Source organism: Chiloscyllium punctatum, chromosome 22, assembly GCF_047496795.1.
Source record: "Chiloscyllium punctatum isolate Juve2018m chromosome 22, sChiPun1.3, whole genome shotgun sequence".
In the NCBI taxonomy this organism is placed as follows: domain Eukaryota; kingdom Metazoa; phylum Chordata; class Chondrichthyes; order Orectolobiformes; family Hemiscylliidae; genus Chiloscyllium; species Chiloscyllium punctatum.
The window spans coordinates 2,182,391-2,188,390 of NC_092760.1; positions in this window are offsets into that span (position 1 = coordinate 2,182,391).

Below are 6,000 nucleotides of genomic sequence, written 5' to 3' on the forward strand. Positions count from 1 at the left end.
ACAGAGGGCGAGAAACAGAGGGGCTGAAACAGAGGCCGAAAAAAATGGGGCTGAATCAGAGCGGCTGAATCAGAGGGGCTGAAACAGAGGGCGAGAAACAGAGGGGCTGAAACAGAGGGCGAGAAACAGAGGGGCTGAAACAGAGGGCGAGAAACAATGGGGCTGAAACAGAGGGGCTGAATCAGAGGGGCTGAAACAGAGGGCGAGAAACAGAGGGGCTGAACCAGAGGGGCGGGAAACAGAGGGGCTGAATCATAGGAGCTGAATGAGTGGGGCTGAATCAAAGGGGCTGATTCAGAGGGGCTGAAACAGAGGGTAAGAAACAGAGGGGCTGAAACAGAGGGGCTGAAACAGAGGGCGAGAAACAGAGCGGCTGAATCAGAGGGGCTAAATCAGAGGGGCTGAATCAGAGGCGCTTAAACAGAGGGGCTGAATCAGAGCGGCTGAAACAGAGGGCGAGAAATAGAGGGGCTGAAACAGAGGGCGAGAAACAGAGGGGCTGAAACAGAGGGGCTGAAACAGAGGGGCTGAATCAGAGGGGCTGATTCAGAGGGGCTGAAACAGAGGGGCTGAATCAGCGGGGCTGAAACAGAGGGCGAGAAACTGAGGGGCTGAAACAGAGGGCGAGAAACAGAGGGGCAGAAACAGAGGGCGAGAAACAGAGGGGCTGAAACAGAGGGGCTGAAACAGAGCGCTAGAAACAGAGGGGCTGAAACAGAGGGCTAGAAAAAGAAGGGCTGAAACAGAGGGGCTTAAACAGAGGGGCTGAAACAGAGGGGCTGAAACAGTGGGGCTGAAACAGAGGGCGAGAAGCAGAGGGGCTGAAACAGAGTGCGAGAAACAGAGGGGCTGAAACAGAGGGCGAGAAACAGAGGGACTGTATCAGAGGGGCTGAAACAGAGGGCGAGAAACAGAGGGGCTGAAACAGAGGGCGAGAAACAGAGGGACTGTATCAGAGGGGCTGAAACAGAGGGTGAGAAACAGAGGGGCTGAAAAAGAGGGCGAAAAACAGAGGGGCTGAAACTGAGGGGCTGAAACAGAGGGGCTGAAACAGAGGGGCTGAAACAGAGTGGCTGAAACAGAGGGGCTGAAACAGAGGAGCTGTAACAGTGGGGGAGAAACAGAGGGGCTGAAACAGAGGGGCTGAATCAGAGGGGCTGAAACAGAGGGCGAGAAACAGAGGGGCTGAAACAGAGGGCGAGAAACAGAGGCGCTGAAACTGAGGTGCTGAAACAGAGGGGCTAAAACAGAGGGGCTGAAACAGAGGGCGAGAAACAGAGGGGCTGAAACAGAGGGCGAGAAACAGAGGGGCTGAAACAGAGGGGCGGGAAACAGAGGGGCTGAATTAAAGGGGCTGAATCCGAGGGGCTGAAACAGAGGGTGTGAAACAGAGGGGCTGAAACAGAGGGGCTGAAACAGAGGGCGAGAAACAGGGGCTGAATCAGAGCGGCTGAATCAGAGGGGCTGAATCAGAGGGGCTGAAACAGAGGGGCTGAATCAGAGGGGCTGAAACAGAGGGCGAGAAACAGAGGGGCTGAAGCAGAGGGCGAGAAACCGAGGGGCTGAAACAGAGGGGCTGAAACAGAGGGGCTGAATCAGAGGGGCTGATTCAGAGGGGCTGAAACATAGGGGCTGAATCAGAGGGGCTGAAACAGAGGGCGAGAAACAGAGGGGCTGAATCAGAGGGCGAGAAACAGAGGGGCTGAAACAGAGGGGCTGAAACAGAGGGCAAGAAACAGAGCGGCTGAAACAGAGGGCGAGAAACAGAGGGCGAGAAACAGAGGGCGAGAAACAGAGGGGATGAAACAGAGTGGCTGAAACAGAGGGGCTGAAACAGAGGGGCTGAAACAGAGAGGCTGAATCAGAGGGGCTGAAACAGAGGGGCTGAATCAGAGGGGGTGAAACAGAGGGCGAGAAACAGAGGGGCTGAAACAGAGGGGCTGAAACAGAGGGCGAGAAACAGAAGGGCTGAAACAGAGGGCGAGAAACAGAGGGTGAAAAACAGAGGGGCTGAAACAGAGGGGCTGAAACAGAGCAGCTGAAACAGTGGGGTTGAAACAGAGGGTGAGGAACAGAGGGGCTGAAACAGTGGGCGAGAAACAGAGGGGCTGAAACAGAGGGCGAGAAACAGAGGGGAAGAATCAGAGGGGCTGAAACAGAGGGGCTGAATCAGAGGGGCTGAAACAGAAGGCGAGAAACAGAGGGGCTGAAACAGAGGGCGAGAAACAGAGGGGCAGAAACAGAGGGCGAGAAACAGAGGGTGAGAAACAAAGGGCGAGAAACAGAGGGGATGAAACAGAGGGCCTGAAACAGAGGGGCTGAAACAGAGGGGCTGAATCAGAGGGGCTGAAACATAGGGGCTGAATCAGAGGGGCTGAAACAGAAGGCGAGAATCAGAGGGGCTGTAACAGAGGGCGAGAAACAGATGGGCAGAAACAGAGATCGAGAAACAGAGGGGCTGAATCAGAGGGGCTGAAACAGAGGGCGAGAAACAGTGGGGCTTAAACAGAGGGCGAGGGACCGAGGGGCAGAAACAGAGGGCGAGAAACAGAGGGGATGAAACAGAGGGGCTGAAACAGAGGGCGAGAAACAGAGGGGCTGAAACAGAGGGCGAGAAACAGTGGGGCTGAAACAGTGGGGCTGAAACAGAGGGGCTGAAACAGAGGGGCTGAAACAGTGGGGCTGAAACAGAGGGCGAGAAACAGAGGGGCTGAAACAGAGGGCGAGAAACAGAGGGGCTGAAACAGAGGGCGAGAAACAGTGGGGCTGAAACAGAGGGGCTGAAACAGAGGGGCTGAAACAGAGTGGCTGAAGCAGAGGGGCTGAAACAGAGGGGCTGGAACACAGGGGGAGAAACAGAGGGGCTGAAACAGAGGTGCTGAATCAGAGGGGCTGAAACAGAGGGCGAGAAACAGAGGGGCTGAAACAGAGGGCAAGAAACAGAGGGGCAGAAACAGAGGGCGTGAAACAGAGGGGCTGAGTCAGAGGGGCTGAAACAGAGGGGCTGAAACAGAGGGCGAGAAACAGAGGGTGAGAAACAGAGGGCGAGAAACAGAGGGGCTGAATCAGAGGTGCTGAATCAGAGGGGATGAAACAGAGGGGCTGAATCAGAGGGGCTGAAACTGTGGGCAAGAAACAGAGGGGCTGAAACAGAGGGCGAGAAACAGAGGGGCTGAAACAGAGGGCGAGAAACAGAGGGGCTGAAACAGAGGGGCTGAAACAGAGGGGCTGAATCAGAGGGGCTGATTCAGAGGGGCTGAAACAGATGGGGTGAATCAGAGGGGCTGAAACAGAGGGCGAGAAACAGAGGGGCTGAAACAGTGGGCGAGAAACAGAGGGGCAGAAAGAGAGGGCGAGAAACAGAGGGGCTGAATCAGAGGGGCTGAATCAGAGGGGCTGAATCAGAGGGGCTGAATCAGAGAGGCTGAAACAGAGGGTGCGAAACAGAGGGGCTGAAACAGAGGGGCTGAAACAGAGGGGATGAAACAGAGGGCGACAAACAGAGGGGCTGAATCAGAGGGGCTGAATCAGAGGTGCTGAAACAGAGGGGCTGAATCAGAGGGGCTGAAACTGTGGGCGAGAAACAGAGGGGCTGAAGCAGAGGGCGAGAAACAGAGGGGCTGAAACAGAGGGGATGAAACAGAGGGGCTGAATCAGAGGGGCTGATTCAGAGGGGCTGAAACAGAGGGGCTGAATCAGAGGGGCTGAAACAGAGGGCGAGAAACAGAGGGGCTGAAACAGTGGGCGAGAAACAGAGGGGCAGAAACAGAGGGCGAGAAACAGAGGGGCTGAAACAGAGGGGCTGAAACAGAGGGCGAGAAACAGAGGGGCTGAAACAGAGGGCGAGAAACAGAGGGTGAGAAACAGAGGGCGAGAAACAGAGGGGATGAAACAGAGGGCGAGAAACAGAGGGGCTGAAACAGAGGGGTTGAAACAGAGGGGCTGAATCAGAGGTGCTGAAACAGAGGGGCTGAATCAGAGGGGCTGAAACAGAAGGCGAGAAACAGAGGGGCTGAAACAGAGGGCGAGAAACAAAGGGGCAGAAACAGAGGGCGAGAAACAGAGGGGCTGAATCAGAGGGGCTGAAACAGAGGGCGAGGGACAGAGGGGCAGAAACAGAGGGCGAGAAACAGAGGGGCTGAAACAGAGGGGCTGAAACAGAGGGCGAGAAACAGAGGGGCTGAAACAGAGGTCGAGAAACAGTGGGGCTGAAACAGAGGGGCTGAAACAGCGGGGCTGAAACAGGGGGGCTGAAACAGTGGGGCTGATAGAGAGGGCGAGAAACAGAGTGGCGGAAACTGAGGGCGAGAAACAGAGGGGCTGAAACAGAGGGCGAGAAACAGAGGGGCTGAAACAGAGGGCGAGAAACAGAGGGGCTGAAACCGAGGGGCTGAAACAGAGGTGCTGAAACAGAGGGCGAGAAACAGAGGGGCTGAATCAGAGGGGCTGAATCAGAGGGGCTGAAACAGAGGGGCTGAATCAGAGGGGCTGAAACTGTGGGCGAGAAACAGAGGGGCTGAAACAGAGGGCGAGAAACAGAGGGGCTGAAACAGAGGGGCTGAAACAGAGGGGCTGAATCAGAGGGGCTGATTCAGAGGGGCTGAAACAGAGAGGCTGAATCAGAGGGGCTGAAACAGAGGGCGAGAAACAGAGGGGCTGAAACAGTGGGCGAGAAACAGAGGGGCAGAAACAGAGGGCGAGAAACAGAGGGGCTGAAAAAGAGGGGCTGAAACAGAGGGCGAGAAACAGAGGGGCTGAAACAGAGGGCGAGAAACAGAGGGTGAGAAACAGAGGGCGAGAAACAGAGGGGATGAAACAGAGGGCCTGTAACAGAGGGGCTGAAAGAGAGGGGCTGAAACAGAGGGGCTGAATCAGAGGGGTTGAAACAGAGGGGCTGAATCAGAGGGGCTGAAACAGAAGGCGAGAAACAGAGGGGCTGAAACAGAGGGCGAGAAACAGAGGGGCAGAAACAGGGCGAGAAACAGAGGGGCTGAATCAGAGGGGCTGAAACAGAGGGCGAGGGACAGAGGGGCAGAAACAGAGGGCGAGAAACAGAGGGGCTTAAACAGAGGGGCTGAAACAGAGGGCGAGAAACAGAGGCGCTGAAACAGAGGGCGAGAAACAGTGGGGCTGAAACAGGGGGGCTGAAACATAGGGGCTGAAACAGAGGGGCTGAAACAGTGGGGCTGAAACAGAGGCCGAGAAACAGAGGTGCTGAAACAGAGGGCGAGAAACAGAGGGGCTGAATCAGAGTGGATGAAACAGATGGTGAGAAACAGAGGGGCTGAAAAAGAGGGCAAGAAACAGAGTGGCTGAAACAGATGGGCTGAAACAGAGGGGCTGAAACAGAGGGGCTGAAACAGAGTGGCTGAAACAGAGGGCGAGAAACAGAGGGGCTGAAACAGAGGGCGAGAAACAGAGGGGCTGAGACAGAGGGGCTGAAACAGAGGGGCTGAAACAGAGGGCGAGAAACATAGTGTGAGAAACAGAGGGCGAGAAACAGAGGGGATGAAACGGAGGGGCTGAAACAGAGTGGCTGAAACAGAGGGGCTGAAACAGAGGGGCTGGAACACAGGGGGAGAAACAGAGGGGCTGAAACAGAGGGGCTGAATCAGAGGGGCTGAAACAGAGGGCGAGAAACAGAGGGGCAGAAACAGAGGGCGTGAAACAGAGGGGCTGAAACAGAGGGGCTGAAACAGAGGGGCTGAAACAGAGGGCGAGAAACAGAGGGGCTGAAACAGAGGGCGAGAAACAGTGGGGCTGAAACAGAGGGGCTGAAATATAGGGGCTGAAACAGAGGGGCTGAAACAGAGTGGCTGAAACAGAGGGCGAGAAACAGAGGGGCTGAAACAGAGGGCGAGAAACAGAGGGGCTGAGACAGAGGGGCTGAAACAGCGGGGCTGAAACAGGGGGGCTGAAACAGTGGGGCTGATAGAGAGGGCGAGAAACAGAGTGGCGGAAACTGAGGGCGAGAAACAGAGGGGCTGAAACAGAGGGCGA